Genomic DNA, 27,945 nt, shown 5'->3' with positions numbered 1-27,945 from the left:
TACACCCTAACCTGTATTCTATAATTGTATATCCTAACTTGTGGTCTATAACTGAACATCCTGACTTGTAGTCTGTAACTGTGTTTCCTAACTTGTGGTATATAACTGTATATCCTAACTCAGGGCTTAAGCTAGGCTAAGATTTTAGGGAGAAGTCACTTCTCCCTCAGGTAAGATTAGGGAGAAGTGGAGAGATTATAGGGAGAAGTGGCGAGGTTTTAGGGAAAGCGTGGAAAGATTTTTGCACCATGACATGAAAGCTGAAAAAGGAACTAAATATGCTTAATATAACATTACTATTTTTATTATTCCCTGTCTTTGTTTACAAAGTCTATTAATTTAAAGTAAATAACAAATTCACTGAAAATGTCAATGATTCTGTTTTCTTATCATTTTTAACCTTGTGAATCTAATGTGATTAAACTGCAAATTCAAGTTTTTTTCACTCTTGCAATGATTGTCCAAACCAAGAAAACCCTTTAAATATGAATACAATTAAAAAAAAGTTAATGCCACATCAGCAGAAAAAAAATAAATCGAGCTCCCTGTGCTAATGCACTCAAAGCTCAAAGTCAGTCACTTTAAATAACAAGTATGTGAATTAAATACATGTCAATAGCAGTGACATCACTATGACATCACACGGAATACACATCTTCTTTGATCTGCTGGTGTCTCTTTGATACGCCCAGGTGTCGGCACACATTAAAAGAAACAGTTGTCAAACAGGTTTAACCCAGTTTCTGATGGCAGGTGTCAACAAGAGGACCATGATGGTCCTGAACCGCTCACCTCTTCCCAAATGACCCAGTTTTGAGTATGACGTCGTTTTTTCTATTATTTGACATAGTGACTTAGTTTTGAACTTGACCTAGGTATTATCAAGATAAAAATTCTGACCAATTTTCATGAAGATCCATTGAAAAATATGGTCTCTAGAGAGGTAACAAGGTTTTTCTATTATTTGACCTACTGACCTAGTTTTCGAAGGTACGTGACCCTGTTTTGAACTTTACCTAGATATCATCAAGGTGAACATTCTCACTAATTTTCATGAAGATCTCATGAAAAATATGGCCTCTAGAGCGGTCACAAGGTTTTTCTATTTTTATACCTACTGGCTTAGTTTTTGACCACACGTGACCCAGTTTCGAAACTGACCTAGATATCATCAAGGTGAACATTCAGATCAATTTTCATGAAGATCCATTGAAAAATATGGCCTCTAGAGAGGTCACAAGGTTTTAATAATTTTAGACCTACTGACCTAGTTTTTTACCGCACGTGACCCAGTTTCAAACTTGACCTAGATATCATCAAGATGAACATTCAGACCAACTTCCATACAGATCCCATGAAAGTATGGCCTCTAGAGAGGTCACAAGGTTTTTCTTATTATTTGACCTACTGACCTAGTTTTTTAAGGCACGTGACCCAGTTTCAAACCTGACCTAGATATCATCAAGGTGAACATTCTGACCAATTTTCACGAAGATCCATTCAAAAGTATGGCCTCTAGAGAGGTCACAAGGTTTTTCTATTTTTAGACCTACTGACCTAGTTTTTGACAGCAGTTGACCCAGTTTCGAACTTGACCTAGATATCATCAAGATGAACACTCAGACCAATTTTCATACAGATCCCGTGAAAAATATGGCCTTTAGAGAGATCACAAGGTTTTTCTATTATTTGACCTACTGACCTAGTTTTTGAAGGCACGTGACCCACTTTCGAACTTGACCTAGATATCATCAAGGTGAACATTCAGACCAACTTTCATACAGATCCAATGAAAAATATGGCCTCTAGAGAGGTCACAAGGTTTTTCTATTATTTGACCTACTGACCTAGTTTTAGATGGCACGTGACCCATTTTCGAACATGACCTAGATATCATCAAGATGAACATTCTGACCAATTTTCATGAAGATCTCATGAAATATATGGCCTCTAGAGAGGTCACAAGGTTTTTCTATTTTTAGACCTACTGACCTAGTTTTTGACCGCACTTGACCCAGTTTCGAACTTGACCTAGATATCATCAAGATGAACACTCAGACTAATTTTCATACAGATCCCATGAAAAATATTGCCTTTAGAGAGGTCACAAGGTTTTTCTATTATTTGACCTACTGACCTAGTTTTTGACGGCACGTGACCCAGTTTCGAACTTGACCTAGATATCATCAAGGTGAACGTTCTGACCAATTTTCATGAAGATCTTGTGAAATATATGGCCTCTAGAGAGGTCACAAGGTTTTTCTATTTTTAGACCTACTGACCTAGTTTTAGATGGCACGTGACCCAGTTTCGAACTTGACCTAGATATCATCAAGGTGAACATTCTGACCAATTTTCATGAAGATCTTGTGAAATATATGGCCTCTAGAGAGGTCACAAGGTTTTTCTATTTTTACACCTACTGACCTAGTTTTTGACGGCACGTGACCGAGTTTCGAACTTGACCTAGATATCATCAAGATGAACATTCTGACCAACTTTCATAAAGATCCCATGAAAAATGTGACCTCTAGAGTGGTCACAAGCAAAAGTTTACGGACGCACGGACGACGGACACCGCGCGATCACAAAAGCTCACCTTGTCACTTTGTGACAGGTGAGCTAAAAATCTGCGTAAATTTCAGTTACGTTATTTTAGTCACAGAAAGTGTCAGTGATATTATTGTGTTTCTACAGTTTGGGTTTTGAAAAATACGAGTAAAATTAAGTGGATTTAAGGAAATTACTGGAGCCAAACATGGTAAGATACTTTCTAATGGTCAAAAAAGAATGTGTAAGCTTATGTAATATAAATCCCTACTGCTTTGTTTATCAACAGTCAGTTTACAAAACAAGTGTCACCTTCGAACTTCTCCGTAATCTGAAGTAGGCGGAGCTTAAATTATGCCATCGTGTATTCCAGTCAAGTATCAACAGGCCGATAGCGGATAACTGGAGTGTGGATAAAAAAATCGGGCAACTTGAATTTCGCTTTGATGTTAGATTAGAGCAAAGTGGGGAGCTACAAAGCGACTATTTCGCTCAAGTCGCTCCCTAGCTCAAGCCCTGCTAACTTGTGGTCTATAACTGTATATCCTAACTTGTTGTCTGTTACTGTATATCCTAACTTGTAGTCTGTAAATCTACATCCTACCTTATGGTCTAAAACTGTATATTGTCTATAACTGTATATCCTAACTTGTGGTCTATAACTCTACATCTTAACTTATGGTCTATAACTGTATATTGTCTATAACTGTATATCCTAACTTGTGGTCTATAACTCTACATCCTAACCTATGGTCTATAACTGTATATCTTAACTTGTAGTCTGTAACTCTACATACGAACATGTGGTCTATAACTCTACATCCTCACTTGTAGTCTATAACTCTACATCCTAACTTGTGGTCTATAACTGTATATCCTAACTTGTGGTCTATAACTGTATATCCTAACTTGTGGTCTGTAACTCTACATCCAAACTTGTAGCCTATAACTGTTTATCCTAACTTGTGGTCTATACCTCAACATCCTAACTTGTGGTCTGTAACTGTACATCCTAACTTGTGGTCTATAACTTCACATCTTGTGGTCTGTTATTCTACATCCTAATTTGTGGTCTATAACTGTACCTCCTAACTTGTAGTCTATTACTCTATATCCTAACTTGTGATCTATAACTGTACATCCTAATTTTGGTCTATAAGTGTGGTCTATAATGTACATCCAAATTTTTGTGGTCTACACTGTACTCCTAACTTGTAGTATATAACTGAAATATCCTAACTTGTAGTCTGTAACTCTACATCTTACTTGCGGTCTTTAACGTATTTCCATAACCAGTCCGTCTATAAACTGTATTCCTAACTTGTGGTCTGTTACTCTACATCTAACTTTTAGTCTATAAACTGTATATTCTAATTGTGGTCTATAATTGTACATCCTAACTGTGGTCTATAACTGTACATTGTAACTTTGAGGTCTATAACTGTATATCCTAACTGTGGTCTATAAACTGTACATTCAACTTGTGGTCTATAGCTTGTATATTCCTATCTTGTAAGTCTTAAAAACTGTTATCTTAACTCATAGTCTGTACAGCTACATCCTTAATTTCTGGTCTATAACTGTACATCCTGACTTGTGGTCTATAACTGTACATTCCTAACTTTGTGGTCTACAAACTGTACATCCTAAACTTTTGGTCTATAACTCTACATCCTAATTTGTGTCTATAACTGCATATCCTAACTTGTTGGTCTGTTACTCTACATCCTAACTTGTAGTCTATAATGTATATCATAACTTGTGGTGTATAACTGTACATTCTAATTGTGTCTATAACTGTACATTCTAACTTGTGGTCTGTTACTCTACATCCTAACTGTAGTCTATAACTGTATATTAATTGTGGGTATAACTGTACATTCTAACTTGTGGTCTATAACTGTACATTCTAACTTAGTGGTCTATACTGTATATGTTTTGAGGTCACAGGAAGAACTGGGTACACCAACTGTGTTGCCTCGTTAAATAAAGACTTTATTATTATTATTATTATTATATTGTCTATAAGTGTATATCCTAACTTGTGGTCTATAACTCTACATTCTAACTTGTGTTCTATAACTGTATACCCTAACTTGTGGTCTGTAACTGTACATCCTAACTTGTCGTCTATAACTTCACATCTTGTGGTCTGTTATTCTACATCCTAATTTGTGGTCTATAACTGTACCTCCTAACTTGTAGTCTGTTACTCTATATCCTAACTTGTGATCTATAACTGTACATCCTAACTTTTGGTCTATAAGTGTGGTCTATAACTGTACATCCTAATTTGTGGTCTACAACTGTACATCCTAACTTGTAGTCTATAACTGTATATCCTAACTTGTAGTCTGTAACTCTACATCTTTACTTGCGGTCTATAACTGTATTTCATAACATGTCGTCTATAATTGTATATCCTAACTTGTGGTCTATAACTCTACATCCTAACTTGAGGTCTATAACTGTATATCCTAACTTGTGGTCTGTTACTCTACATCCTAACTTTTAGTCTATAACTGTATATTCTAACTTGTGGTCTATAATTGTACATCCTAACTTGTGGTCTATAACTGTACATTGTAACTTGAGGTCTATAACTGTATATCCTAACTTGTGGTCTATAACTGTACATTCTAACTTGTGGTCTATAGCTGTATATCCTAACTTGTAGTCTATAACTGTATATCTTAACTCATAGTCTGTAACTCTACATCCTAATTTTTGGTCTATAACTGTACATCCTAACTTGTGGTCTATAACTGTACATCCTAACTTGTGGTCTATAACTCTACATCCTAATTTGTAGTCTATAACTGCATATCCTAACTTGTGGTCTGTTACTCTACATCCTAACTTGTAGTCTATAACTGTATATCATAACTTGTGGTGTATAACTGTACATTCTAACTTGTGGTCTATAACTGTACATTCTAACTTGTGGTCTGTTACTCTACATCCTAACTTGTAGTCTATAACTGTATATCATAACTTGTGGTGTATAACTGTACATTCTAACTTGTGGTCTATAACTGTACATTCTAACTTGTGGTCTATAACTGTACATTCTAACTTGTGGTCTATACTGTATATTGTCTATAAGTGTATATCCTAACTTGTGGTCTATAACTCTACATTCTAACTTGTGTTCTATAACTGTATACCCTAACTTGTAGTCTGTAACTCTACATCCTAACTTGTGGTCTATAACTGTATATCCTAACTTGTAGTCTGTAACTCTACATCTTAATTTGTTGTCTATAACTCTACATCATCACTTGTAGTCTATAACTCTATATCCTAACTTGTGGTATGTAACTGTATATCCTAAGTTGTGGTCTATAACTTTACATTTTAACTTGTGGGTTATAACTGTACATTTTAATTTGTGGGCTATAACTGTACATCCTAATTTGTGGTCTATAACTGTATATCCTAACTTGTAGTTTATAACTGTATATCCTAACTTGTGGTCTATAACTCTACATCCTAACTTGTAGTCTATAACTGTATATCCTAACTTGTGGTCTATTACTCCACATCCTAACTTGTGGTCTATAACTGTATACCCTAACTTGTGGTCTATAACTCTACATCCTAACTTGTAGTCTATAACTGTATATCCTAACTTGTGGTCTATTACTCCACATCCTAACTTGTGGTCTATAACTGTACATCCTAACTTGTGGTCTATAACTCTACATCCTAACTTGTGGTCTATAACTGTACATCCAAACTTGTGGTCTATAACTGTACATCCTTACTTGTGGTCTCTAACTCTACATCCTAACTTGTAGTCTATAACTGTATATCCTAACTTGTAGTCTGTAACTCTACATCCTAACTTGTGGTCTATAACTTCACATCTTGTGGTCTGTTATTTTACATCCTAATTTGTGGTCTAAAACTGTACCTCCTAACTTGTAGTCTGTTACTCTATATCCTAACTTGTGATCTATAACTGTACATCCTAACTTTTGGTCTATAAGTGTGGTCTATAACTGTACATCCTAATTTGTGGTCTACAACTGTACATCCTAACTTGTAGTCTATAACTGTATATCCTAACTTGTGGTCTATTACTCCACATCCTAACTTGTGGTCTATTACTGTATACCCTAACTTGTGGTCTATAACTCTTCATCCTAACTTGTAGTCTATAACTGTATATCCTAACTTGTGGTCTATTACTCCACATCCTAACTTGTGGTCTATAACTGTATACCCTAACTTGTGGTCTACAACTCTACATCCTAACTTGTAGTCTATAACTGTATATCCTAACTTGTGATCTATTACTCCACATCCTAACTTGTGGTCTATAACTGTACATCCTAACTTGTGGTCTATAACTCTACATCCTAACTTGTGGTCTATAACTGTACATTCTAACTTGTGGTCTATAACTGTACATCCTTACTTGTGGTCTATCACTCTACATCCTAACTTGTAGTCTATAACTGTATATCCTAACTTGTAGTCTGTAACTCTACATCCTAACTTGTGGTCTATAACTTCACATCTTGTGGTCTATAACTTCACATCTTGTGGTCTGTTATTCTACATCCTAATTTGTGGTCTGTAACTGTACCTCCTAACTTGTAGTCTGTTACTCTATATCCTAACTTGTGATCTATAACTGTACATCCTAACTTTTGGTCTATAAGTGTGGTCTATAACTGTACATCCTAATTTGTGGTCTACAACTGTACATACTAACTTGTAGTCTATAACTGTATATCCTAACTTGTAGTCTGTAACTCTACATCTTAACTTGTGGTCTATAACTGTATTTCATAACATGTTGTCTATAACTGTATATCCTAACTTGTGGTCTATAACTCTACATCCTAACTTGTGGTCTATAACTGTATATTCTAACTTGTGGTCTATTACTCTACATCCAAACTTTCAGTCTATAACTGTATATTCTAACTTGTGGTCTATAACTGTACATCCTAACTTGTGGTCTATAACTGTACATTGTAACTTGAGGTCTATAACTGTATATCCTAACTTGTGGTCTATAACTGTATATTCTAACTTGTGGTCTATAGCTGTACATCCTAACTTGTAGTCTATAACTGTATATCGTAACTCATAGTCTGTAACTCTACATCCTAATTTTTGGTCTATAACTGTACATCCTAACTTGTGGTCTATAACTCTACATCCTAACTTGTGGTCTATAACTGTATATCCTAACTTGTGGTCAATAACTCTACATCCTAATTTGTAGTCTATAACTGCATATCCTAACTTGTGGTCTGTTACTCTACATCCTAACTTGTAGTCTATAACTTGTTATAATCATAACTTGTGGTGTAGTAATCTGTACATTCTAACTTGTGTTCTATAACTGTACATTCTAACTTGCGGTCTATAACTGTACATTCTAACTTGTGGTCTATAACTGTATATTGTCTATAAGTGTATATCCTAACTTGTGGTCTATAACTCTACATTCTAACTTGTGGTCTATAACTGTATACCCTAACTTGTAGTCTGTAACTCTACATCCTAACTTTTGGTCTATAACTGTATATCCTAACTTGTAGTCTGTAACTCTACATCTTAATTTGTTGTCTATAACTCTACATCATCACTTGTAGTCTATAACTCTACATCCTAACTTGTGGTCTGTAACTGTATATCCTAAGTTGTGGTCTATAACTGTACATTTTAACATGTGGGCTATAACTGTACATTTTAACTTGTGGGCTATAATTGTACATCCTAATTTGTGGTCTATTACTGTATATCCTAACTTGTAGTCTATAACTGTATATCCTAACTTGTGGTCTATAACTCTACATCCTAACTTGTGGTCTATAACTGTATATCCTAACTTGTGGTCTATTACTCCACATCCTAACTTGTGGTCTATAACTGTATACCCTAACTTGTGGTCTATTACTCCACATCCTAACTTGTGGTCTATAACTGTACATCCTAACTTGTGGTCTATAACTGTACATCCTAACTTGTGGTCTATAACTGTACATCCTAACTTGTGGTCTATAACTGTACATTCTAACTTGTGGTCTATAACTGTACATCCTTACTTGTGGTCTCTAACTGTACATCCTAACTTGTGGTCTATAACTGTATATCCTAACTTGTAGTCTGTAACTCTACATCCTAACTTGAGGTCTATAACTGTACATCCTAACTTGTAGTCTGTAACTCTACATCCTAACCTGTGGTCTATAACTGTATATCCTAACTTGTAGTCTGTAACTCTACATCATAACTTGAGGTTTATAACTGTATATTGTCTATAACTGTATATCCTAACTTGTGGTCTATAACTGTAACACATCAATTCATAATTGTGCCACGTAATTTTAAAATCCTTCAATGGATGGCAGTTATGGACCAGAGAAGAAACAGACTATGTTAACCTTTGACCTTTAAGTGTGACATTGACCTGAGAGCTTGGGTTATGGGTCTTGCACATGATATTTCTTCTCATTATGGGGAACACTTGTGCAAAGTAATTTCAAAATTCTTTCATGAATGGCAGAGTTATGGACTGGACACGCAAGAGACCTTGTTAACCTTTGACCTCTAAATGTGACCTTGACTTCGGGGCTAGGGGTCTGGGTCTTGCACGGCACATCGTCTCATTATGGGGAACATTTATGCTAAGTTATTTCACTATAGCTGTCACAGTAGACAGCGTGCTCGACTATTTCGATGCGTGATAGTGAAACTGGGCACATCTGAGGAACCTGGAGCTGTCACTAGTAGCTAATGACTACAATAAGAATGAAGATATTGGATATAGCTTGAGTCAAAATTATTAAGTAATAAGAGAGACAAGAGGGCCATGATGGCCCTATATCGCTCAACTGAGTTTAATTGCTTGCTTGAACAAATTTCTTTGCTAAAGCTTCATAAAACAAGAGATCACAGAGTGATCTTGGTGCCCACCATTGAGCCATTTTTGAATATTCCAAATTTCAAGACTAGCTGAAGGTCAAAGTTCATTTCGGTACACAAAACTGTGCATGTGGTCCAAATGTGAAAGCTGTAGCTTGAGAAATGTGAAAGTAGGTCACTAGATCAATTTCAAGGTCAATGTTCATTTTGGTACACAAAACTATGCATGTGCTTCAAACTTGAAGGCTGTAGTTGGAGAAATGTGAATGTAGGTACTAGGTAAAAATCAAGGTCAAATTCAATTCAGAACACAAAACTATGCAAGTGGTCCAAATTTGAAGTATGTAGCTTCAGAAATGTGAAAGTAGGTTACTAGGTCAATGTCAAGGTCAAAGTTTTTGTTGGTGCACAAAACTATGCTTGTGGTCCAAATTTGAAGGCTGTAGCTTGAGAAATGTGAAAGTAGGTCACTAGGTCAAAATCAAGGTCAAATTTCATTTCTGAACACAAAACTATGCATGTGGTCCAAATTTGAAGCCTGTACCTTCAAAAATGCGAAAGTAGGTCACTAGCTCAATGTCAAGGTCAAGGTTTCTTCCGGTGCACAAAACTATGCATGTGGTCCAAATATGGAGGCTGTAGCTACAGAAATGTGAAAGTAGATCACTAGGTCAAAATCAAGGTCAACTCATGTCAAGGTTCATCTTGCCACTCAAAACTATACATGTGGTCCAAATTTGAATGTTATTGGTTATTGACAAGAAGATTTTAAAAACTTTTCCCTATGTAAGTCTAAATGAACCATGTGACCCCCGGGGTGGGGCCATATTTGACCCTAGGGGGATTATTTGAACAAACTTGGTAGAGAACCACTAGATGATGCTACATTACAAATACCAAAGCCCTAGGCTTTGTGGTTTGGACAAGAAGATTTTCTAAGTTTTTCCCTATATAAGTCTATGTAAACCATGTGACCCCCAGGGCGGGGCCATATTTGACCGTAGGGGAATAATTTGAACAATCTAAGTAGAAGACCACTAGATGATGTCACATATAAAATATCAAAGCCCTAGGCCCTGTGGTTTTGGACAAGAGGTTTTTCAAAGTTTTTCCATATATAAGTCTATATAAACCATGTGACCCCCGGTGCGGGGTCATATTTGACCCCAGGGAAATAATTTGAATCTTCTTGGTAGAGGACCACTAGATGATGCTACATATCAAATATCAAAGCCCTAGGCTCTGTGGTTTTGGACAAGAAGATTTTCAAAGTTTTTCCCTATATAAATCTATGTAAATTATAAAAATAAAGAAAGAACCATAACTCACTCAAAAATTGTTGAACCTGTCTGATTTTCAGGGGGACAAACTAGGGTACCAATACATCATTCTGGCAAAGTTTGGTCAAAATCTCCCCAATAGTTTCTGAGGAGATGCGATAACAAGGAATTGTTAATGGACGGACTGACGGACGGAAGGAAGACGGACCAAGGACGCAGAGTGATTTGAATAGCCCACCATCTGACCATAGTGGGCTAACAAACTAGATGCCAAGGGGCAACATGGGAAGTAAATCTTTAAATAATATCCAAGTCCACACAAAAACCCTTACCAGTAGAGATAGGTCAAAATACACCTCAAAATTGGATGTAACATGCATATTGTACTACAGAAAAGTGGTCTTGATTTTTCCCTACGACCAGTAATAAAAAAGTTACAATATAAGCTATTTATTGTAACAACAAAGGGAAGTAATTCTAGGTTTCTGCACATGACATTCCGTCTCATAATGGTGAACAACTGTGCCAAGTTACATCAAAATCCTTCCAAAAAAGAAATGCTCCGGACAAAGTCATTCTTATATCTGACCTTTGACCTCTAAGTGTGACCTTGACCTTAGACCTAGGGTCCTGGTTCTTGCGCATGACACTCCACCACATGGTTGTGAACATTTGTGCCAAGTTACATCAAAATCCCCCCATGCATGAAGAAGAAATGCTCCGGACAAAGTCATTATTGAATTTAACCTTTGACCTCCAAGTGTGACCTTGATCTTTGAGATAGGATCCTGCGGTTTGCGCATGACACTCCGTCTCACTGAGTTTAACATTCATGCCAAATATAAACAAGATTGCTCCATGCATGTCAAAGTTATGGTCTGGACAACGAATCCAGACGGATGCACGCATGGACGCACGCACGCACATACACCGAACAACCATTTGGACATCTTTGTCTTTGCTTCCGCAAGCGGGCTCGACAAAAAAACTAGGTCAGAAGGTCATGGTAAAGATTCTTCAAGATAAGTACTGAAATCTGTTAAAAAATTATGCAAATCTCTTTGCTGCAGCTTCAAAAACAAGAAAGTAGGTCAGTAGGTCAGGGCTAAGAACATTAAAGATGAGTATTGAAATTTTTAACGAAAGTTACTGACGTGGTCCAAATTTCTACGCTGTTATGATTGGTGTGCAAAACTGTACATGGCATCCAAATTTCAAGGCTGTATCTTAAAACAAGAGGGTCACTGACCGTAAAGCGCTCACCTGTGTACAAGGCTTCAAGTGTGCTTGTATAAGTACAGAGTTAGGTTTCTTCTATGTTAACCTATATATCAAACATGTCACACACACTTTTGAACCTAGGGCAATAATTTGAACAAGAGGGTCATGATGACCCTGGATCACTCACCTGAGTAATATGAGCTACATGTTTCAAATGTCAAACTGATGATAAAATATTAAGAAAGTCAGTAGGTCACATTCATGGTCAATGAAATTCAGTTTTACGATTTGTGTGCAAAACTGTGTCTGTCATCAAAATTTCAAGGCTGTATCTGAAACAAGAGGGCCATGAAGGCCTTGTATCGCTCACCTGACCTACTGACCTAAAGACCATCAAGATCAACATTCTGACCAAGTTTCATTAAGATATGGTCATAAATGTAGCCTCTAAAGTGTTAACTAGCTTTTCCTTTGATTTGACTCAGTGACCTAGTTTTTGACCCCACATGACCCAGATTCAAACTTGACCTAAAGATCATCAAGATTAACATTCTGATTAAGTTTCATGAAGATACAGTCATAAATGTGGCCTCTAGAGTGTTAACAAGCTTTTCCTTTGATTTGACCTAGTGACCTTGTTTTTGACCCCCCACCTGACCCAGATTTAAACTTGACCTATAGATCATCAAGATTAACATTCTGACCAAGTTTCATTAAGATATGATCATAAATGTGGCCTCTAGAGTGTTAACTAGCTTTTCCTTTGATTTGACCTAGTAACCTAGTTTTTAATCCTACATGACCCAGATTCAAACTGGACCTTGAGATCATCAAGATTAACATTCTGACCAAGTTTCATGAAGATATAGTCATAAATGTGACCTCTACAGTGTTAACAAGCTTTTCCTTTGATTTGACCTGGTGACCTAGTTTTTGAACCCAGATGACCCAATATCAAATTCGTCCAAGATTTTATTGAGGGTAACATTCTGACCAAGTTTCATTAAGGTTGGGCCAAAATTGTGACCTCTAGAGTGTTAACAAGCTTTTCCTTTGATTTGACCTGGGACCGTATTCATAAAGCATCTTAAAGGTCCAATACTAAGGAAAGTGAACATTTTAATTTCTTTTAAAAAGCACAGAAACTATTTCATTTTATTGGAAAATGAAAGTTGGTATGTAGAAATTCGAAATAAATCGCAGTATATGTACAATTATTTTTCTATGAAGTATGAAGAAAGTTAAAAAGACCTGGGGGGTCATTCTGTCAATTCATTGAAATTTCAACATAATACACATACATTTCTTTGAGTTCCAAAGACCTTCTGTAAATTTTGACCTGCCAATCTTCATTATTTAGTGTCTTGCAGAAGTCTATGCACTGGCTATGAAAAAAATTGCCAACTCACTTTCCCTTAGTAATGGACCTTTAAGTATAAGTATAAGAAAATGATTATTTACTTAAGTATTACTTAAGTAAGAAATTTATTTTACTTAAGTACATTTGTTTTTCATAAAACAACTTAATAAGTAATTCTTGGCTTTTATTGTGGACGAAAACATTAAAAAAACAACATTAATTTCAGACAGATACATGCACAATTATGTTTAAAGTGCTTTGATCTGAAACACAACACTTTAATCATACTCACGACGTTATTTTGTTTTCTGACTTAAGTCATTTCTTACGTATCTTAAGTTTAAGCTGTTTTATGAATAGGACTTAAGTTTTTACTTAGACTTAAGCTGAAATCACCACAAACTTAAGTAAAATCTTCAACTTAAGTCAAAACTTATACTTAAGATGCTTTATGAATACGGCCCCTGGTGACCTAGTTTTTGACCCCAGATGACCCAATATCAAACTCGTACAAGATTTTACTGACGGTAACATTCTGACCAAGTTTCATTAAGATTGGACCAAATTGTGACCTCTAGAGTGCTAACAAGCTTTTCCTTTGATTTGACCTGGTGACCTAGTTTTTGACCCCAGATGACCCAATATCAAACTCGTCCAAGATTTTATTGAGGGTAACATACTGACCAAGTTTCATTAAGATTAGGTCAAAATTGTGACCTCTAGAGTGTTAACAGTCAAATTGTTGACGACGGACGAACAGACGGACTGACGACGACGGACACAGAGCAATCACAAAAGCTCACCTTGAACACTTCGTGCTCAGGTGAGCTAAAAATTACGGTAGACATTACAAATCTGATATCACATGCCAAATATCAAGGCTCTAGCTATTATTGATTCAGAGAAGAAGATTTTCAAAGTTTCTAATATAAAAAGCCTATAGTAAATACATGTCAGACACAGGGGTGTGGCCATCTTTTTTAGGGCAATAATTTGGACAAGTATGGTATACATAAAGGGAAAAGTGACCACGCCCCCTGGCAGCCATGTTTTTTTGACAAATCGGAATAATTTGAATAATCTTGGCAGAGGGTCACACAAGAAGCATTTGTGTAAAATTATTTTAAAATCAGGCCATCAGTTTCACACAAGATTTTTAAAGTTTCCACTATATACATATTGGGAAAAGTGACCATGCCCCCTGGCAGCCATGTTTTTTGACAAATCGGAATAATCTGAATAATCTTGGCAGAGGGTCACACAAGAAGCATTTGTGTAAATTATTTTAAAATTAGGCTAGCAGTTTCACACAAAAAGATTTTTGAAGTTTCCACTATATACATAATTATACTGTACATTTTCACTTATAAGACACATTTTTAGGAGTCATATTTCCAGTCCGAAGAGTGGGACGCGTCATATAAGCGCATACTACAAGGAAATTAAAAGAAAATCTTAAAAAATCTTCAATTTACAGCTCAGTACATCTTTATTTCTGTCACTGCAAACCGCTACTTTCGTTTTTCGGCAGCCATTTGCATAGCGGTCATAAAATCTGTAATGGCACGTACCGTATTTCGGCCCGCTATAAAAATCGATATTAATTTATTTTACGATTCAAAAGGATATATATTTTTTTATAAATGTATTTTTTTTTCCTTTTAAAACACCAGAATATATTGGCTTTAAATTAACTTGTAAATTGTAATGGACATTAACAGAACATAGAAATATTTTCACAGCCCGCAAACCGAAAATGGTTAAAAGTTAATTGGCGCCAATTACAGAGAACAGCTTTAGGGTGTTAATTTTTAAAACACACTTGTTATGAAATACCTGATGCTTCAAATCCTCAAATAAAGAACTTTCTGAGTGACAATGATTGATGTCAAACTTCGGCATCTTCAAAGAATGGCAAACGGAAATTATTTTGGACTAATCTTCGTGATTGATTGACACGTGTCATATCATTTGACAGCCCAGCAATAAAATCAGCGATATTATTTCAGCTGATTTGTAGTCGTAATTTCGCCGTTTCCTAGTAGTTAATTTTATTATGTACAAAAAAAGGATTTTAAAACATTCTGTTTAGTTATACGTTTTATAAAACAAGTCTGCAAACTCTTGAATAATCTTGGTGAATAACGCCTATCTTTTCTAGACGTATTTACGCAGAATCTTAGTTATTCAAATGCATTTTATCATATATAAAAATACATTTTCAAATACTTTATTTTATTTCGTTGAGTAACATCGGCAAATATCGTCAAAATTTCGGCCAATTTGTAGACTTAATTTCGCCGTTTCCTAGGAGTTAAAATGTATTTTATTACATACAAAAAAGGATTTATGTTTTATTAAACAAGTCTGCAAAGAATTGAATAATCTTGGTGAATAATGCCAATCTTTTCTAGACGTATTTTCGCCGTATCTTGGTTATTCATATGCATTTTATTATACACAAAAATATATTTTTAAAAATACTTTATTTCATTTAATTGTGTAACATCGGCAAATATCGTAAAATTTCGGCTTTTTTAGACATTTTGTAGACGTAAGTTCTCCGTTTCTAATTATTTCAATGTGTTTACCACAGAAAAATAATTGTATATAACCTGATTATATATTTTAACATTTAATGACTGAAGTTTACATTTTTTACAAAAAAAATCGGCGATTTCTACCATTTTATTTTTCCCAAAACACAGAATGTTCGAAAAATAATGCATTACTAAAAATATTTGACATTGTTGATATCAAAAAATGACCGCGTCTTAATCGAGGGTTAGTGGAAAAGACTCCAGATTGCATGTCCAATGTCGGGTTACGTCTTTTAAGCGAGTGCGCCTTCTATGCGAGAATGTATGGTAGGGAAAAGTGACCACGCCCTCTGAACAACTTTGGTAGAGGACCATCCAAGGAACATCTGTGCCAAGTTTCATCAAAATCCATTCAGTAGTTATGGAGGAGATGTCTTTTAAACACAATTGTTGATGACGGACGCACGCATGCATGGAACAGTGTGATCACAATAGCTCACCCTGAGCATTGCTCAGGTGAGCTAAAAACAAGACAGTAGGTCAGTAGGTCAAGGTCACAATCAAGTGACCCCTAATTACTTGCAGTCATCAGGTAAAATGATAAACAATGTAGGAAACATGATCAGATAATTTTTGAAGCATTTTTCTATATATAACTCATATATAAGTGACCCCTGGGGCGGGGCCTTTTTTCACCGCAGGGGCATAATTTGAACAATCTTGTTAAAGAACCACTAGGCAATGCTACATACCAAATATCAAAGGCTTAAGCCTTGAACTTTCAGACAAGAAGATTTAAAAAAAAAAGTTCCTATATAAGTCTATGTAAAACTTGGGGCCCCTAGGGCAGGGCCTCTTTTCACCCCAGGGGCATAATTTGAATAATTTTGGTAGAGGACTATTAGGCAATGCAACAAACCAAATATCAAAAGCCCAGGCCTTGCAGTTTCAGGCAAGAAGATTTTTAAAGTTTTTTCCTATATAAGTCTATGTAAAACTTGGGACCCCCTGGGCGGGGCCTCTTTTCACCTCAGGGGCATAATTTGAATAATCTTGGTAAAGGACCACTAAGCAATGCAACATACCAAATATCAAAAGCCTCGGCCTTGGAGTTTCAGAACAAAAGATTCTTTAAAAAAAATTCCTATATAAATCTATGTAAAACTTGGTACCCCCGGGGCGAGGCCTCTTTTCACCCCAGGGATACAATTTGAACAAACTTAGTAGAGGACCACAAGGCAATGCTACATACCAACCTGGCTGTACAGTTTCCCTGGAAGTGAGGCTGGAAGTCCATGGAAAATGAGAGATTTTCCAGGGATTTTGATAGACCCCGGAACTTTATACATAGAGTCTTGAAAACCACAGAAAATAGATTCTAGGGTAGCATGGAATTAGCCTGGAAACCCTGGAATTAAACCCTGAAAGTTGGAACTTAGTCTTTTTTATAGGCTGGAAACAGCACGGAAAATACTTAGAAAAATTACCACTTGTATAAAATCAGAATGGAATGAACTTAGAAAAAATTTCTGTCTTTCTGTTAGCTCTGCTGTATAACTTTGTGAAGTTATTTCCCAAACCCAAATGTCAATGCTTGCAGCAAGCTTGCTGCAAGCTAATGACAAGCTTATAAAGGATTGCAAGCTTGCAGCAAGCTTACATATACTTGTGTGTATTGACATACAGAAATGTCAGATGCTCACAAGAAATACCTCCCAAAAATTCTAAGTCCACAATTTCCATAAAACAAGAGGGCCATGAAGGCCCTGTATTGCTCACCTGATCTACTGGCCTAAAGATCATCAAGATAGTTTCATTAAGATATGGTCATAAATGTGGCCTCTAAAGTGTTAATTAAATTTTCCTTTGATTTGACCTGGTGACCTAGTTTTTGACCCCATATGACCCAGATTCGAACCTGACCTAAAGATCATCAAGATTAACATTCTGACTAAGTTTCATGAAGATACAGTCATAAATGTGGCCTCTAGAGTGCTAACAAGCTTTTCCTCTGATTTGACCCGGTGACCTAGTTTTTGACCCAACATGACCCAGATTCGAACTTGACCTAAAGATCATCAAGATTAACATTCTGACTAAGTTTCATGAAGATACAGTCATAAATGTGGCCTCTACAGTGTTAACAAGCTTTTCCTTTGATTTGACCTGGTGACCTAGTTTTTGACCCCACCTGACCCATATTTAAACATGACCTATTGATCATCAAGATTAACATTCTGACAAAGTTTCATTAAGATATGGTCATAAATATGGCCTCTAGAGTGTTAACTAGCTTTTCCTTTGATTTGACCTGGTGACCTAGTTTTTGACCCTACTTGATCCAGATTCAAACTGGACTTTGAGATCATCATGAGTAACATTTTGACCAAGTTTCATAAAGATACAGTCATAAATGTGGCCTCTAGAGTGTTGACAAGCTTTTCCTTTGATTTGACCTGGTGACCTAGTTTTTGAACCTAGATGACCCAATATCGAACTCATCCAAGATTTTTTTAAGGGTAACATTCTGACCAAGTTTCATTAAGATTGGGCCAAAATTGTGACCTCTAGAGTGTTAACAGTCAAATTGTTGACGACGGACGACGGACACAGGGCGATCACAAAAGCTCACCTTGAGCACTCTCATTGGGTAAGTATGTGTGATGACTTGTAACTACCATTAACTAAATAAGATAGGTAACAAAACAAATGGAATTAAAACATTTACTGTTATCCAACTGGTCATATTATTCACCTGCAGAAAGATTCATTCTAATTTTGATCTAACATTAAAATTTATTGAAATATCATGATTTTTTTATTCTAGAATAAAACCAAAAACAACAGCAGCAACAGTAATTGCATAAAACGATACAATTCTTTTCACCAATTCATTCAAAGTTACCTGCCAAAGAGATTCTTTGATATGTGATAAATCATTTGGATCTATTAATCTACTGCAGTGTATGAATTGCTTGTCTCACAACAGATTACCTTAGACTCATGATAAGATCTTGCATGCTTTATATTTAGAAACTCATTGCAAGAGATCAACCAATGAAAATAAAGTCAGTGAACTACTTCTGGGGGCTGTACATGTACCCCAAAAAGTAATCCTTAACTTGTTTCTGTTATATAGTAAAACACCGCTCGCTCGAGGACACAAGGGGATGAGCAAAATGCTCGAGTTATCCATGGTTTTGAGCGACCCAAACATTGACCAACATAAGAAGAAAATTGTTTGTTTTACTAATATATATTGTCATCGCTACCATTTGCAGATTAAACGGTGATGCGTAATAATAACATGCTTGTGACATTTAAAAAAAAACGTATTACAAACGTTATCTATGATAGACGTTTCAATACGTAATTTGTAAATGGCACACGTGAAGAAACAACAAGGACTTTTTATTTTTATTTATCAACAAGTGCATATCAAAATTGTCGTCTCAATTTTATGAAAAGGCTTATTATTTCCTTCACTTGCATGCAAACAACTGCTGATTAAAATACTAAGATCTCATGACAGTCTTCTCGATCCCGCAGAAAAGAAGATTTAAGTAATCAGTTATTCATCTTTATCTGATCAATAAAACTTTTGTTCAACCTTTTATCAATAATTAATCTCATTATCAGATCAAATATACCGACAAACAAACATTAAGGATAGTCGCGGAATAGACCACGCAATTCTCACGGTGTGTGGAAAATTTTAATTAACCGATAAATTCTGACCACCGAATGTGTGAAAAATTTTGACACCTCTGCTCGAGTTTGCCAGAAGCAACAAAGAGTAAATTAATACACAGGGACCAGATGTCATGCTCGAGGGATCGAGTTATTGATGCTCGACCCAGCCGTGGTAATTTCGCATAGAAAATAGAAGGAAATCAGCCGGGACCACATGAATTGCTCGAGGGAGCCCGGGTACTTGAGTCATCGATGCTCGAGCGAGCGGTGTTTCACTGTATATCAGAGTAATCTTCAAAATTTATGAGTGTGTAAATGGAATAAAATCTTCCTCTAGTACAAAATATTTTTAACTTCATTGATGTATCCTTCATTACCTGACTGTAAATTTATTATGGCACATTTGCCCAAGAATATCATATCTCAAATCTACACTGGAAGTTCATTGTTTAAAAGCAGATTATGGAGTTATTTTATTACATGTATGTGCAGCTTATTTTAGCTTGGAAGTTAACAATAACTAGAAAATGCTTTTGTAAAAAAGCGCATGTCTCCCCCAATGCAAAGTCCATTAGGCAAGAAGTCAATAGGGGTCAGGAGCGAAAGTCAAAGAGACACTGATGGTTGGCTGCAATAGAGATCATCTACTTGGCATGTCCAGTCATCCCGCTAAATTTCAACACTCTTGGCCTAGTGGTTCTCAAGTCACTGTTCAGGCTCCTGTGACCTTGACCTTTGATCAAGTGACCTCAAAATAAATAGGGGTCATCTACTCTGCATGTCCAATCATCCTATTAAGTTTCAACATTGTAGGTCAAGTGGTTCTCAAGTTATTTCCAAAAAATGATTTTACATGAACAGGCCACTGTGACCCTGACCTTTAATAGACTGACACCAAAATCAATAGGGGTCATCTACTCTGCATGTTCAATCATCCTATGAAGTTTCAACATTCTGGGTCAAGTGGTTCTCAAGTTATTGATCGGAACTGGTTATCAATGTTCAGGCCCCTGTGACCTTGACCTTTAACGGAGTGACCCCAAAAACAATAGGGGTCATCTCCTCTGCATGAACAATCATCCTATGAAGTTTCAACATTCTGGGTTGAGAGGTTCTCAAGTTATTGATTGGAAATGGTTTTCCATGTTCAGGCCCCTGTGGCCTTAACCTTTAACAGAGTGACCCTAAAATCGTTAGGGGTCATCTACTCTGCATGACCAATCATCCTATGAAGTTTCATCATTCTGGGTCAAGTGGTTCTCAAGTTACTGACTGGAAATGGTTTTCAATGTTTAGGCCCCTGTGACCTTGACCTTTCACAGAGTGACCCCAAAATCGTTAGGAATCATCTACTCTTCATGACCAATCATCCTATGAAGTTTCAACATTCTGGGTCAAGTGGTTCTCTAGTTATTGATCGGAAATGGTTTTCAATGTTCAGGCCCCTGTGACCTTGACCTTTGACGGAGTGACCCCAAAATCGTTAGGGGTCATCTACTCTGCATGACCAATCATCCTATGAAGTTTCAACATTCTGGGTCAAGTGGTTCTCTAGTTATTGATCGGAAATGGTTTTCAATGTTCAGGCCCCTGTGACCTTGACCTTTGACGGAGTGACCCCAAAATCAATAGGGGTCATCTACTCTTCATGACCAATCATCCTATGAAGTTCCAACATTGTGGATCAAGTGGTTCTCTAGTTATTGATCGGAAATGGTTTTCAATGTTTAGGCCCCTGTGACATTGACCTTTGACGGAGTGACCCTTAAATCAATAGGGGTCATCTACTCTTCATGACCAATCATCCTATGAAGTTTCAACATTCTGGGTCAAGTGGTTCTCGAGTTATTGATCGGAAATGGTTTTCAATGTTCAGGCCCCTGTAACCTTGACCTTTGACGGAGTGACCCCAAAAACAATAGGGGTCGTCTACTCCAGCAGCCCTACAACCCTATGAAGTTTGAAGGTTCTAGGTCAAATGGTTCTCCAGTTATTGCTCGGAAATGAAGTGTGACGTACGGACGAACGGACGGACAGGGCAAAAACAATATTTCTCCTAGGGGAGACATAAATAACAGGTAACAGGTGGTTTAGGTTTCAGTGTCTTATGCAACAAATAATTTTTGCTTCATGTACTTTTGTTTCACTGCAACTATAAGGCAGCTGCAATTTCTAGTTTATCATGCTTTTAATTTACTAGCAGGAAAATTAGATATTCTTTTTAAATGAAATTACTCAATGGAGTCCAAAATATTAAGCCAGTAGAGTTATCTCCACACAGGTGGCACTGCTGTATCAGAGGGTAAACAAAACAATGCTTACCAGTCAGCTGACTTCATGTAGTATATGCAGGGAATATTTGCATTAAATCAATGTTTTTAACCTGTTCACTCCAGGAGAACTACGTTCCAACGTAAGTCAAGTCTCATCGATATCATGTGACATACCTCAACGATGAAGCTACGGTATCGCTTCGAATGACCTTGTTGATTCACTTATTATGTGTAATTAAGCATATATTTTACGTTTTCATAACTGAAAAGATAAGTTTGATTTGTAGAAGATATATTAGCTATTTGCAGCATTTTGCAAGATACAACGAACTAGTTACAAATACACTTATGTAAGCTACATAAATGTTGCAAGGCCGCAACGATAACATACATTATGTGACAACGTCTCACATACAGTGTTGCAAAGTCTCAGCATCATAATTACCATTTGAACTTGTAGAAAATTACACTTATTAGATAGTACGTACATGCGTACGCCGGTAATCAATACTGTATAGATAATCAGGATCGTAAAGCATTACTTCAAGAACTTTCCCAATAAATTAGCTATTTCGTAACAAATGTTTTCGACACCATGTGCAGACGTTATGCTCATTTTGTCCGCATATAATAATTATTATTACGCCGTGCAAATGTATTAGGAACCTGAGACGTCATAACTCGTAACCATACAAGGCGCAAGTGCCCTCAGGACGGATATTTCTGTCGAGTTCGTAAACACATAACTGATATTTTTTTTTTTGCATATCGTATAAAAATTAGCGTTTCATTCTGACAGATCATTTTTGTTGCATGCCGTATTTTACAAATAACAACAGAAATTTAAAAGCAATTAGAAACACTTCATTTGCAGTACTCATTCTTATGGCAGAGCATGCACCCACAGCGCGGGAAATGAACGTCCGTAAGCCGAAGTGACGTCATTACATTCAAGTGAAGCACATTAAGAAAAAGTTCCACTTTAGTTTTATCGTTTAAAGCGTAACGGTATGTTCTATCCGTAAAATAACGTATTTCAGACCGACAAAAATACTACATGTAAATAGAGAAGGTCTAAAGGTACATGATATTGTCTAAGTTCACATATACAATACCTTATAATATCAAAGCAGCACAAGTTGTCATAACCAGCACGAGAGCCATCGCATGGGGTGCCAGATGGGTTTTGCAGGCATTGGTAAAGTCGACGGAAAGGCCAGTCCGGTGTATTTTTCCTTATTACGTATCTAAAATTATTTCAATTGAGTTTCAATGGACTGCGATCGTGCAATATTTTTCCTTATTATATACGTTACTATAAATAGTAACAAAAAGCCGTTTAAAACGGTCATTACGGCTTCTGTTTATGTATCCATAATGGCGCAGTGCGCCTCTGGCGCCATAACCATAACGGCCCCGGGTAACCAGAACGTCAGCGCGTTTTGATGTTGACGTCATGAAGCAACATTATTTATGGCGATTGAAAGGTCGCTGAATCAGATCGATTGTCAGATATTGATGGCATTGTTGACTAAAAAAGCAAAACAAATAATTCTTTGAGGTGTTTGGAAAATATATAAAATGAAAATACCAAAATAGATATGAAGTAAACGTATATGATAAAAAGTCAATAAACGGCTGGTTGTGCCTTCTAGCCGCAATGGCACACATAGTTTCATAATGGTCTTCGGAATAAAGCCCTTGGGCGATTATAACACTAGACGTGCCATTATGGCAAGAAAGCACAACCCAGTCGTATATAAACTTCGTAGCAATTCTTCATGAAGTGATTTTCTTTTCAACCCTAAATTATGCTTTATGTAAGAAAGTACAACTATCAAGGCATTTGATTTTATACAACATGTAGCCCTTATCCAAATGGTATAGAAATTGAAAAAAAACCAGTAAATGCTTGAACAAATGAAAAATGCACTTTAAACTTTTCTTACACGATTATAGGTACACGTGTGATAAACAGGTAAATAGATGGTAGAACGGTGTCTTTTAGTGATAATGGCCATAAAAGAAAATAATAGCCCTCGGGCTATTATCACCTTGGCAGGGCCATTATTACTCAAAGGCACCACTCTCCCATATATTAAACTGTACATATTGCGGACAACGCTTTCATGTCGGAGAGTAATGTTTTCTAAACGTTTAAATGGAAAGAATCGCGTGATGTCCATGACGTCCACGCGCACGTTGCGACATCTATTTGACGTTTCAACTTGCGGAAAATATGAATGCGCGTCAGCTTGATTTGTTTATTAGATTTTCGGAGAAATTCTTCTCGTATTTCTCCTGTTTTTCGTACCAGAAAGAAAATTTAGACATAAAGTAATAACTTGATAGTAGGTATGTAATAAAAACGTTATCAACTTTGTATGTGGATATATGCACTCGTTCTTTCCTAAAGTCGCGCAATATTACTGCTGCAGAACAAGTGCATTATATCCACATACAAAGTCAATAACCTATAAATATTGACGTTTTAGTTTTATTTCGGGTGCGTTTCGTCAGTTGTGACGTCAGTTTCATGGACATCGTCATGTTTTTAAATTTTTTAACTAGGACATTTTCAGTTCCACTTGGGTTAAAGAACAATTATTTTATCATTGATATAATGAATAATACACACGTAGTAATTATAAAAAGATTTTTAGATTTGCATCGATAAATAAGCATTCATTCTTCATAAAGTCGGGCAATATTTCTCTATTTCCGCTGAAGAACGCGTGCATATACCTAGATACAAATCTAATAAACTACGATTACATGCTTACTTCAGGTTTCTTAGTTGCGTCCTGTGCTTCAAAAGAATCTTTTTACAGACTTAATAATAATTAAGGTGTGTGCATGCAATAGTATAAGTCAACTCCACGCTACCCCGTACATATTTCTAGTAAGATATCTTGGGGAAACCGTCAAATGATAATAAAAGAAACGGATAAAAAAATACTAGTACATATGTACATACTTTGAACAAAATCTGATTTTCAGTCACAGACTTGCTGGTACATTTCACTCGAATATAAGTAATGTTTAGCCGCAAGACTTCGATGAGTGTCAGTAACGCTTACCTATGTCGCGTTTAGAGTTAGTAACATCATCGGTTAGAATGAGGAACATCATATTAAATAAATATTGCCTGTTTATGATAAAGCAGTTGCAGTAATATATTTCTAAGATTATAACTGGCATTGCCTTTAATCGATCATTGACTGTCAGTAAGTACTGCTGTTGAAAAATGTAGTATATTTGTTTTATTCTGGAAAATAGCAAAATGCTTCTATTTTCTAAATAACAGACAACTGTTTTTAAAATTTAAATGTTTTGATAAATTTATGCGATTACTTTTAGAATCTGAATACATGCTCAAGTCAAGACATAAGTAAATATCATAAAAGTAATTGCTATATATGAAAATAATATAAGCCGTGTCATATTGAGCGATACGGTAACCAGAAGTCGTTGAGATATGTCACATGATATCGTTGAGACATGACTTACGTTGGAACGTAGTTCTCCCGGAGTGCTGTTATGAAATGAAAATTATTTTCAACAGAAAGAACTGATTATGGATTATTTAGTTATTATTATAGATCATTATACTTATTAATGAAACAGCAGAAAATTATATAGAAAATTTAACAAAATACACGTATTAAGCAGCATTTTGTTATTTATAGGTACTTTTACTTCCTTTTGTTAATTCTGATATATCTGATTAACTACATTTATCACTAATTCTTTTCGATATTAATATACATTGTGATGAATAATGAGACCAAAAAAGTATCTCTGATGCAGTTTCTACAAAAATAGCAAATTGTTAAGAGGGTAAACATTAATCATGCAGCTGATAGTACTGTTTATACAGTCTTTATTTTTGCTGCATTATAGTTCAACATCTGGATGAAAATCATAAAGTTTCAATTTTAGGTCATTGGCATACGCGGTAATAACCTAATTTTTTTATGGACATGTAATACTTAGTGTTAAATTAAATCTATTTTTCAGGTATATCATCATATGTGTATATAAAGTATCAGCACACAGGAATAAATTGAGCCCTAATCTGTTTAGTGATTGTCTTCAAAGGCTCCATCCAAAAGTTCCAAGACATGTAAGTATACTGTCATTATATATAATACTATAGTAATATACATGTACACACTACCATAGTTCTATGTTTGTTTGTTTTGGGTTTAACGCCGTTTTTCACCAGTATTTCAGTCATGTAATGGTGGGCAGTTAACCTAACCAGTGTTCCTGGATTCTGTACCAGTACAAACCTGTTCTCCACAAGTAACTGCCAATTTCCCCACATGAATCAGAGGTGGAGGACTAATGATTTCAGACACAGTGTCGTTTATCAAATAGTCACGGAGAACAATATCCTGTATGAAAAATCCTACATGGAATAGAGACGGATTTAACATGGAATAAATTGTTGCAGTCCATGTGGAATCCATGTCCAAACAGAACTCATTATGCCCCGCCCGAGGATCGAACTCATGACCCTGCGATACGTAGACCAACACTCTACCTACTGAGCTAAGTGGGCAGGCTGTTTGAATGAATGTGTGCAATATATAATTGTCTCCAAACATGACTGAATGAATCCATTTTTGTAATTATCTCATTCCACATTATAAATACTGAAAAAAGATTGCCCTGACAAAATTAAATAATCCATCCATCTAGTTACTGTATTATCAATTTTTTGTTGTTATTGCAGAACCCATGAAGGAAAAGTATAATGTGGAGCCCATGCTGGTTGGTGACGAGATTCAAGAGGTCCTGAAGCCATGAAGACTTGCCAAGACAGCCAGACCCAGTAATACCTTGGTATCATGTTAAACACAAGAAAAGATGAATAAAATATTAAAAATGATATAAAGTAACTGTAAGTTTCATTTTCCAGCCACAGTGAGAGTGAGAAAGTCATCCAACAGTCATCTCTATATTTGCTGTGTTTGGGCTATGCTTGAAACTTTTCCCTGGAATAAGTTCCAGCCTAGCCCGGAAACCGTAAGAATATTCCAGGGTTTCCGAGCAACCATGGAAAATTTTCCATGATGAAAGTTTCAGGGTTTCCAGCCTGTGCCGGAAAATTTTCCGGGCTTTCCGTGAATTTTGTTCCCTGGAAAGTTGCCTTTTTTCCCCCTTGGTTTCCTTGTAAAATGCGGAAAATCAGTCCAAATACTCAACGCGAGGGTTCAACGCAATAGGGGCGTATCTACATATTTTACCAAAAATCACTTTTTTTGATTTTTCACTTTATTTTGACCTAATATATATTCTGTGAAAATTTAAACCAGATGTTTCAGTTATTTATATCATTATTTTGATATTGCAATAAGGGCGTATCTCAGATTGCCTTGATTTTTATGCGCAATATGGAAGTAAGTTGACTTACTGCCTTATTGCATGCAAAAATGTATCCAGTAGTCTTAATATCTTATCCTGCAATACAGGCTTGTGTAATCAGATAATTTCTGTGATGTCATAATATAACATACTGATGACATCATAAGGTATCAAGGGCATTATCCTGATGCATGACCCGTAAAGTAAATGTAGTATTGTCACATTTTATGACATTGAAGTCAAGAAAAGCTTTTTTATGCTTATGAGAGTCAGTACTTACAAATGGTAGATTCATCCTGTGTGCATGGATATGTTAATATCAAATTTAGCTACAGTTAAATGATAGACCCCCATTCATCTTACTGCTACTTAATACACTAATAGCCCAATACTTTCAAAGTGAAAGCCATACTTGCCCCACAATAATTATTGCCAAATAGAAAGATTTCTATACTCGTAAAATAAAATGAATATATTAACATTTTATCCAAAATTAACAGTTTAAAAATATTAATTGGGCTAGGTTATAAAAAGGCTATACTCTATTCTTGAAGACTTTAGGTGTATCATGATTAAAGTAAGTCTATATTCTGTATTCTTAAAGATTTTTAAAGGTGTATCCTTTTTCTTAAAGATATTTAAAGGTGTATCATGGTAGGAAATATTTCAATTTCCTTGAATTTTGTAAAGTTGTACCATGGTCGAAGTAAGTCCATGTTCTATATCCTTGCAGGCTTTTTAAGTTGTATCATGGTTTAAAATATTTT

The 27,945-nt window shown here is 35.9% G+C and overlaps 1 protein-coding gene and 1 long non-coding RNA gene across 5 annotated transcripts in view; one reads left to right on the top strand and one right to left on the bottom strand.

Annotated features, from left to right (window-relative positions):
* Positions 1-27,945, bottom strand: part of LOC123551435 (osteopetrosis-associated transmembrane protein 1-like) — a 302,750-nt gene that overhangs the window by 225,906 nt on the left and 48,899 nt on the right. The gene's annotated exons all lie outside the window — the stretch shown is intronic.
* Positions 25,363-26,902, top strand: LOC123551436 (uncharacterized). The gene is made up of 3 exons (XR_006686405.2): positions 25,363-25,494; positions 25,826-25,931; positions 26,547-26,902. It is a non-coding gene; the product is annotated as an uncharacterized LOC123551436 (long non-coding RNA).

Source organism: Mercenaria mercenaria, chromosome 4 (assembly GCF_021730395.1).
Source record: "Mercenaria mercenaria strain notata chromosome 4, MADL_Memer_1, whole genome shotgun sequence".
In the NCBI taxonomy this organism is placed as follows: Eukaryota; Metazoa; Mollusca; class Bivalvia; order Venerida; family Veneridae; genus Mercenaria; species Mercenaria mercenaria.
The sequence above is the reverse complement of the archived record's forward strand: the minus strand, read 5'-3'. Positions and strand labels throughout refer to the sequence as shown.